General features: G+C 41.7%; 1 long non-coding RNA gene across 1 annotated transcript; it reads right to left on the bottom strand.

Annotated features, from left to right (window-relative positions):
• Positions 1-2177: 2177 nt before the first annotated feature.
• On the bottom strand, positions 2178-7993 carry LOC113837564. Its single transcript, XR_003488214.2, has 3 exons — positions 7863-7993; positions 2868-2975; positions 2178-2786 (listed from the first exon to the last, which is right to left on the bottom strand). It is a non-coding gene; the product is annotated as an uncharacterized LOC113837564 (long non-coding RNA).
• Between the last annotated feature and the right edge of the window lie 2405 nt (positions 7994-10398).

The following is a 10398-nucleotide window of genomic DNA, read 5'->3' on the forward strand; positions in this document are numbered from 1 at the left end:
GAGGGAGGAATGAAGAGCGAAAGGGTCTGTATCAGGTTGGAGAAACCCACAGGAACAATTGGCCTGAACAAGGGAGAACACTGTGACCCCAGATGCTGTCGGGGAGGCTGATCCAGACCCCTGAACATGGATGTCAATAAGGAGGCCCCTGCACTCCAGGAAGCCTCCTTATTAGTATTTTTCCCTGGTGTAAGAAGGGACTTTGAGAGCTCATCCCACATGAAGGGTTACACTCTGGCCCTGGACACATGGGGAAGGGCCCAGGACCAGCACAGGAAGATTTGGTGGACTTTGCAGAGCCCCCGTTGAGGGCCCTACCCTGCCTGGGGAGTGGTGGGTGGATGGGGGGGTAGGGGGGTGGGGGTACGCTGGGGTGGGGGAGAGGATGGGGGTGAGGGGAGGGAGAGGGAGAAGGGACTTACATGTGAAACATCTTGTTCCCTAACTAGAACTAATAAATAAATTAAAAAAAACCTTAACAGTGTAAAGTATACAAAATTAACAATCATAAAGGTGAAATATAAGAAGATACAACAATCTGCTTATGTCACATCCTAACTATCTATTTTAACTAAATCTTAAAGATCAAGCAAGACCCCCCCTGAAACTGAGACGATATACCCTTACAGACTACAAGGACTTGGGCAGGTTTTTATGTTTTATCATGATCCCTATGGTATATGAACATCGTCCCCAGTCAGCAGTAAGCAGTTTAGAAAGAATGATGCCCATATCCCAAAATATTGTTTTTTGTTTGTTTGTTTTGGTTTTTTTTTTTTTGGTTTTTTGAGACAGGGTTTCTCTGTGTAGCTTTGGAGCCTATCCTGGCACTCGCTGTGGAGACCAGGCTGGCCTGGAACTCACAGCGATCCGCCTGCCTCTGCCTCCAGAGTGCCGGGATTAAAGGCGTGTGCCACCAACGCCCAGCCCAAATATTGTTTATAAATGTTTGTTTTCATTTAAATGGGGTTGGTTATAAATGATAATGAGCATAGTCAATATCTTTTTAAAGAACGAAAAGGGGAAATAAGATATAGGAATGAATACTTCACATTGTTATGGATTTTCATTTATTGATACAACTTTAAGGTCAATTTTGTAATATGTATATGTCTCCTCTTGTTTAGGTATTGTGTTTATACAGATCTTTTAAAATGTTATACATAATTAAATACAGGTTATATAATCGCCTATAATAGTCAGAACTTATAATTAGGTTAGTTAGGTTTTCTAGATATACAGAGATGTATTTGAGATGAATAGGTATTCTTCAAACCTTTCAAAGACCAACGGAAATATGGCATTTAAATGATTTAGGGTTTTTCTTGTCAGTAAAACACAACTGCTCCTGGCACACCAATTACGTCAAAACGGAGGATGGACATCGAAGAAACTCGTTATGGAGTTTGCTTTCAACATGACAAGATTAGCCATTTGGGCAAGAAACTGCTCTTTCCTGGACTGTTTGTTGCTGTATAAACTAGACATGCAGGACCCACAAGAAAGTGACTGCTGAACTTACAAAACAAGACAGTACTGAAGGGTTCCTGTTGAAATAGAAGTCTTCCAGACACACTGTGGCTATAGGCTGGAGATGGATGCCCCAACATTACAGAAGAACTTTGGGTGACTGTCCAGGTAGCCAGATGTCTCTGTCAATTCTAGAGTTTATATATTATCCTTCTGTGGTCTTTGATACAGTTGAAGACAGATAGTTATGGTTATAGTTTTCTTCAGTTATTATAAATGATAAGTTATCCTTCTTTTATTTAGACAGAAAAAGAGGAGATGATGGGGAATGTACTTCTGTGTATGTTTATCTTCTTGATTGTTAAATAAAATACTGTTTGGCCAATGAAGACAGGGAATTAGACAGGACTAGGAGTCAAAGAGGATTCTGGGAAATTAAGTAGATAAGTGGTGATCCAGGCAGGAAGTGATATAGCAAGGAGACTCATATCTAAGTGAGGAAACAGGAAGTGGCCCTTTTTTTCCTGTTTGCCTCCTCCAGCAGCAGGATGTGAGCCACAGGCAATGAGGGATGCCAATAAGGCATCCAATAAGATAAGTCTTATAAAATATAAAGATTTATGATAATTAAGACTGAGCTAACAGATAAGGAATCCTAGTCATTGGCCAAGCAGCTTTGAACCTAATGTAAGTTTCTGTGTGTTCATTTGGGCCCTATCCCAGGCAGGCGGCTGGTGTAAAGCTCACAGGTGGCTGTTGGGCTCAGGCGGCTTTTGGCAGAAAGATTTATCATAACAGAAGTGTTGTCTTTAACTGTGTCTGGACCTTGGCTGGTGGACACAAAACAACCTTCCCTGTTCTAGCTTCCATATATTCCTCACAGTTTGGATCAAGAACCATAAAAAGAGGCAAAGAAACCTCTCTCAAGCTTCCCAACAACAGGATGCCCACGGGGTGCAGCACTAGAGGACATTTCCAGCAGTAGGAGAGTACTCAGAAGTAATGAATATTTGGAACACACCTAGCCATCAGGGAAAAGCCAACAGGAAGGGTGGTGAGGTTATGGTGTTCACAACAGTGACTTTAGCACTGCACTGACATCCTACAAGCAGCCTTCCTCAGTTGGCCCAGCATACATCATAGGAGACAAAAAGACGGCCACTACTGTTGTTTTATGGTTCAAGATACCCTCTTCCAGCACTGAAGCATGCTGCTTCATCCAGAAGCCCCTCTCTAAAAGCTGCTTGTGGGTGTCCTGCATTAGCAGAGCATTCCGTTTTGCATTGGGTTACACAACTGAAATGCAAAGACAGCATCTGAAAAGAGAATTTCCAGAGTTAGGACTTTCCAGCATCGCCCTGCCTGGGACAAGCCATTCTTTCCTGAGTGATACTTACAAGTAATGAGCACGGAAGCTCAGAATTAGAAATGGGTAAAGCCATGGACTGGAGACTTCCTATTCCAACAGATGACATTCACTGCTACCATTCAGTATTACAATTCACCTGGGGAAGTGTGATACAGAAGCCACAGACATACAGTTAATTATTGGTGAATGACAGGATGTGTCAGGCTTTCTTTCCAGTCCTACAAATCAGCTGCTTACAGCACATACAAATTTGGGGTCAGTGTGTCAGTGACATGCCTCAGTCAAATTCTCTAAAGACCCTAAGATTTGAGGTGGTAACAAAACTCAGGCCATTCCCATAGCTTTATTAAGAAGAGACAGGACATGAAGAGAGTTATAGCTTCACATTTTATTTGCTACCCAAATTCATGCACACTACTGTGATTCAGAACAAAGCCACTGTGTTGTTAACCTGAGGTCTGGACTTAGGATGGCAATTTAGCAGGAACAGTATCTCTGATGAGGACCAGGGCTGGTATTCAGATGGTGAAAGCTACAAGGTTAACTGAATTCATTAGCCACTGTGTGTTTACAGTCCTGGTTTCACTCTTCCATGCATAGACCAAGCGACCTCTGTCAGAAGCAATGTTTCCATGGGATGTAGAATAATTTCACAGAACAGAAGGAACACAACAGAGAACTTGAAGGGAAATTGTCCATAAATAGACTATTTTGGTATCACTGTGTTTGATTTTAATGCTCTGGACACTCCTCCACCATGCAAGGAGGCAACATGGTAAGAAGCAAGTGAAGTTGGAGCCCTTTGCTTCCGGGAAGTAAAGGGGGAAGAAGAATGTGGAGAAGGTCCTTTTCAGAATGTGTTTCACTGCTTAGAAAGTAAAGGACAACATCAACATTTCCTGATAGTGAAAAACAGCAACAACTCCCTGGATGTGTGTAGGATAGTTCATATGATGACCCCTCCAAAGACACAGGCAGCCACAACTGCCAGAACCTAGTGCAAAGAGCTAGATGGACCAGGCTCTGCAACAACTCTGTGACAGAAGACAATGGCTATGGGGAGGGTGGCAGAGAGGGACAAGGTATTGATCTCTACCAATCCCTGATGTTGACAGTTCAATCTCCCAGCACTACTGTAGGTTCCCATAACTGCACCCATCTCTTTTTCCATGCTCACTTGGTTGACTCTGGACTCTATCCGAGGGTGTGTCTGCTTGCAGTTAGAACTTTCCAGACAGGGAGTCTCCTTATTGGGTTTCTGTTTGCAACATCTCTAGCTCACTGCTGTTGCCATAAGCATACACATTAACTTCACTGCCTCACCAACTTCCTATATTGCCCCTGACTTTGCCTAAAATATCCCTCTAACATCTCTACTCATTCCTTTAAAACAGTCTGTAATACAACAACCCAACAAAAGCCCTCACATACTAACTCATTACTGTGCAGCACCATGCTAGTCAGAAAGAGAATGTGATTTTTCACTTTGTAACCAGCAGGACACCAACATTCTGTGTAGAATGAGAACAAACAGGCTTTTAGCTTGCTCAGTGAAATCCTTCTTTCTCTCTCCCCTATCAGTCAATCATCTGGATACCAGAAACCTCCATTAGTAACTGTTGCATCCATTTACAGAGGACAAAATCTAAACCATGTAAGCTAAACACTTAAGACGAGGTGGAGAGGAGCAAATAGAGGCATGGACAGACACGAGAGACAAAAGTGAAGTGCTATTCCTGCATTCTGTCTCTTGAACACATCAGTAGACTGGTTGTCACTGGCTTCCTAATCAGTAAACAAAAACTACAAAGTAAACTCCCTCTGTCTGTTGCTTATTTGCCTTGGTCTAAAATGGAAAAGTCAACAAAATAACACCACAAATCTTTTGTTGTTTGATGTAAGACTAATAACCGGCTCTCAGCTGCTACTTTAAACAAAGTCTCAATCACTCATTATACAAAAATTCCCTAAATGACTTAAAATGTTTGGCTCACAAAGGGCACCAAACAGATGGACGAGTAAAGTCTCTAATTATGAACAATTATTCCATGATAAGAAGTCTCAACAGAACCATTAATTGACTAACATTGACTCAAGATACGAATTCAGATTTGGGCAAAAACAAACTAAGGTTGTCTCAACAAGTCCTAAATGTGTTTCTGTTCACCAGCAGAAAAGGGCACAGAGGAAGGAAGGAAGGGAGGAAATGAGGAAGGGCATGAAATGCACTAGGAAGGGCATGAAATGCACTATCTATTAATGTTTGTTATAAATAAAAGATGCAACTAAAAGTGTCTTAAATAATTTAAATATGTAGTATCTCTTTAAATATGAAGTCAGGAGATAATTGACAGAAACTCAACACAGAACACATGTCTGGGATTCTTCTGAATGCAGAATGGCTGCAAGAACTCCAAATAATCTATCCGCAGTGACAGCACCAGATGGGGGAAAAAGACAGGCAAACAGTTTCTTTCGTTCTTTCTTCCTTTTCTTTTCTTTTCTTTTTTATTTCCTTCTTTTTTCACTTTCTATTTTGGTGACAATACAGTTTCTTCTCAAGGACTTTTTCCCCTTGGAAGATGTCTATCTCTTTACAGGACGATGGCCAGAAGCAACCTTCACAGGGTCTCTAAATTTAATACTGATACAAGGGAATCACATGCCACTACTGCTTGATACCAATCATTACATTTTACAATGATCCCAGACCCCCTATGGAAGGCCTTGCCCTCCCTGGGGAGCAGAAAGGGTATGGGATAGGTAGGTTGTTAGTTGGGGGGGGGCAGGGGAGGAGCGGAGGGAGAGGGACCTGGGATTGACATGTAAAATAATTAACTTTCTAATAAAAAAGGAAACTAAAATATGAGCCCCAGTGTGTTTGAAAGCAGGAGAGGCTTACTTAGCCTGTCATTGTATGTAGCACACAGAAATCACTGGATGTTAAGCCAAGGATATTCTTGTTTGTCAATCTAACTCCATCTAAACCCCCCAAGGACTGAACTGCTACTGGGTTCTTGGACCTTCCACTTCTAGACAGCCATTACCAGACTAGCTGGACGACAACCCATAAGCCACTCTAAAAAAATCCCCTTTAGATAGATAGATAGATAGATAGATAGATAGATAGATAGATAGATAGATGATAGACAGATTCATTCATTCATTCTATGGGTTCTACTTCTCTAGAGAACCCCAACTAATACACCACTTATCTGCTTTCAATTCACAGAGAAGTTCAGAAGACAGTGGGGTCCCACCCTGCAATTGAAGAATCCAAGCAGGACATGTGAGTGAATGATGAATGAGGCAGGCTGAGCAGAAGCCATTGAGCACTGTAGTGTGTGGCCCATAAGAAACCTCTATGTCTACACTACCTCATGACCACATGACTTTACATTCCAGCCAAGTATAACAGACTCGGGAGTAAACAGCTATCCCTTTTCTATACTTCACACCAACCCAGGTAGACTAGCTTCAGTGCATACACAGAAACCAAGCTAACTTGCCCTCTTACTGGGTGTCTACTGCTGTTCACGGTGTGTTACTCATCTGATCTCATTCCATTTTTTAAAATAAAACCCTATGTTGGCCATGGTCACACTCAGGAGGTAGAGGCAGGCAAATCTCTGTGAGTTTGAGACCAGGCTGGTCTACCAGTAAATTCTAGGTCAAGCAGAACCACTGTGAGACCCTGTTTCAAATAAATAAATAAATAAATAAATAAATAAATAAATAAATAAATAAACACATAGGTAACTAAATAAAGCCCTATGCATTAGGGCCCATAAGTGTTCTCATCAACTGTCAAAGAACCTCACAGAGGAAAACAAGATATGAAACTCCCACATGGTAAGGCAGGACACTATCTATACTAGGACTCTAAACAACCTCAAGCTAAAGGGTCATGTGGACCTGTCCTGTCCCCACCTGGGACAGAGGCTTCAGGCTCATAATTATAGCTGAGTGGTCAGCTATTGTCTGCTATTCATTCCAAATTATTCATACCCACATTCATCTGCCCCTTCCAGGCCACATCCAGGCTTCTAGGCAGAGAGCACTAAGGAGTGGTAGCAGGGCTTAGGGCTCTGCCTCCACTGCTGGTGGGTTGACATAGGTGACAGTAACAATGGCAGAACACTAAAGCCTTTTAACAGTCTGGCCAAATCTACAGCAAATGCTCTTTTCATCAAAGCAGCTTCAGTTTCTAAACATGTGCATCTGGTGCACACAGCAGCACATCCTTTACCAACACCCGTGTAGCACACTTGGTGAGAAGATCTTGTCCTGGAGCACCCGGGAGTGTAAGGCTTCACAGAACAGCGCCTCTCCCTTCCTGAAAACTGCTCCCCTTCATCCCAGAATGATGCGAGCACTGTAGGTGCTCCACTTCACCCCAAACTCAGAATGATGCGAACACTGTAGGTGCTCCATGTCACCCCAACCCCAGAATGATGGGATCACTTTAGGTGCTCCATGTCATCGCAACCCCAGAATGATGAAAGCACTGTAGGACTGCTCTTGAAGCAGCTTTGTCATGCTGCTGCTTGATGCCTTCTTTACCCATAAAAGCCCCTTCTCATGTTTACTTTTGAAACTCAGTACTCAGCACACGAGCAGACAAAGATACACAAGTACAAGTTAATGGAATAGACACAGTAAGGTGGGATGGCACCTCATTTGTTTAACAAGGTACACCACTGATATTAGGGAACAGTTCTGATAAATTGTCTTATATAGTTCTACTCAGCGTTAACATGTGAGTTTCATAATAAACAGCCAATTTGCTACATCCATCTTTCATACCAGGTGCAAATCAAATTCTAAGAATGTAGCAAAACAAAACAAAAACAAACAAAAACTACAGAGGGCTGGCTTGAGTGCCGCTTTTCTTTATCTATTCCATTGCCTCATAAACCTTTAGTTATCACCCTTTTATATACACATGAAATAGTATTAGGAAAAACTTCCAGAACTATTTCTTCAAGTAGTCTCATACTAGATGAGTAGGCCCACATCTTACCAGAATTCATATATTTAAACCTCTGGTTGAGCTCAGTAGGAATAAGACTATACTGATGAAGACCATCATGCCAATAAATTCGGTAGAGGATTGAAGATCTGCTCCAATCAGCCAATTCCCTTATTCCATAACCATCTAAGAGGAAGCAGCATGAAATTAGTTGCTACAACAGAAGCGAGAACATTACTTTCACACGAGCTAAGCACAGCTTCTGCAACTTGCCTCTATCTTAAAGGCCAACGTAGGCTTATGGGCATCACTGGAATGAAAGATGCTGAAGAAATACAGTGATATAATGTCTGAAGGAATTTCTGAAAAGCAAACAAAAAGAAAGTGAATGATTATTATCTTTTCAGTTAAAAATGGCATTCCCCCACACACACTGTTATTGGATGCTGGTTGACAGAAAAATTTGTAACCTATAGGTATCCCATCTTATGTGTCCTCCACTCTCAAACATCTGACACTAATGAGTACTGACAAGTGTATGAAAATTTGTCAAGTTCACTGACAACTTCACACACACTTTCTCAATTTTTATCTGCCCTCACTTACCTTGCCCTATATCTGGAAGTCCCCATGCTCAGGACCCAGGTTTAGAGGATGCAGCTGAAGCCCAACCAAGTGCACATCATTTTTTCTAAACCTCAGAACCTACTTTAAAACACTAAACAACTGACAGATATTTGCCTTCAGTACTGACATTTCCATACTCAATACACAAATGAGTCTCTTTGGGGAGATGTTTCTCTGATTTTCCACAAGAATACAATGTTAAGAGGCCAAAAATAGTAAGTCACCTTAGTGTGGACTCCCATCACAGCCTACCCTCCTTGAATCTTCCTTGTAAGAACACAGTATCTTTCCCTACCACTACCTTCCAAGAGAACAAAACTTTGCCCAACACATCCACACCCTGCATTCCAAGTCAGCCCTGAGCTCAATACCTGTTGCCCAGTAAACACTGTAAATTGTGCTTTACAAGGTGGAGTATAAATGCAGTTAAACACAGGCTAAGGATGAAGAGAGCTCTGGATTTAATGCCCAGCACCAATGATTTCAGAAAACTACAAAGAGTCACTAAATAAAAATTTACATGAGCCAAAATGACAAGACCATCTGCTCATTATACTCATCTAAGAGCCAGTATCAATTCTGCAAAATTTCACAGCCCAGAGGAATAATTAACACACAGCCAATGGGATGGCCACATTTCAACACAATGTTACTGTCAGAAGAGTCTAGACCTTAATGTAGGTGTGGTTCTTGCATGTTGTTTCCCACTGTCTGGCACAACAGACAGCTCCTCTTTCTGGTGCTGGAAAAATTCCAGATATTGAAGAATGGCTACCTGACAGCCCTCACACATCAGACCTAATGCTGTACAGCGGTCAAGCCTCTCTTTGTCCTCATGTGTAGCTGTCAGATCAATAGTCACTGACAAGTTGGTGACACCTCCTACAGGACAGGAAAGAACATAAATGGCACAGCTTACTCAGTAGGTCTTGGTATAGTCACCTTATTATTCAATGACACAATTCAAACAACAACAAAAATTTCTTATAATACTGGAGACAGTGAGATGGCTCAGCAATTAAGGGCACTTGTCACCAAACCTCACAAAAAAGAGTTCAATCGCTGAGCCAAGCATTGGTGGCACACGCCTTTAATCCCAGCACTCGGGAGGCAGAGGCAGGCTGATCTCTGTGAATTCAAGGTGAGCCTGGTCTACAGAGTGAGTGGCCAGGATAGGCTCCAAAGCTGCACAGAGAAATCCTGTCTCGAAAAACAAAAGAAAGAAAGAAAGAAAGAAAGAAAGAAAGAAAGAAAGAAAGAAAGAAAGAAAGAAAGAAAATAGTCCAATTGCTGGAACCCACATGGTGAAAAGAATGAATTAACAATTGCAAATTGTCCTCTGTCCTCAACATGTGTGCTGTGGCATGAATGACTACAGATGCATGGACATGAACATACACACAACAAATTGTTAACCCATTATTTAATGTAAACATTTTTAAAGAAGCAGTACACTCTCTGTTGAGTACCTCCTTCAAGGTCTGGTTAATATGGGAGTAAGAACCTTGATTTGGCACGCTGCATACTCCTGCTTGGAGAACTCTGGGTGTTGGCATTATATTCAGGAATGTTCTGGTTTAAGCAGTTGTCTGGCATATGTTCTGGATTGGTAGTATTGATGCCACTGTTGATATGCCAACAAGGATGTTGGATACCTCACCAGAGTCTGTACCTACAAAAAAGAAAAAAGGAAAGACATCATACACACAAACATATGCCAACACATGCATGTGTGTGCATCACAAACAAACCAGATGCAAAAAAAAAAACAATCACATTGTACCAGATACTAATATTTTATTCCTTTAAGGATGCATTTTCTTATCTCCATCTGCTGAAAGAGATGAAACTTGGTTGTGGTAATTGCATGAATTTCCACATATGGTAACAAGAAAGAGAGTTCTACACACCCATTATGCCAGTGTTAGTGCCGTATACTTGAAGTGTTATATAGTTATAT

The sequence above is a fragment of the Cricetulus griseus genome, chromosome X (assembly GCF_003668045.3).
Source record: "Cricetulus griseus strain 17A/GY chromosome X, alternate assembly CriGri-PICRH-1.0, whole genome shotgun sequence".
Lineage (NCBI taxonomy): Eukaryota > Metazoa > Chordata > Mammalia > Rodentia > Cricetidae > Cricetulus > Cricetulus griseus.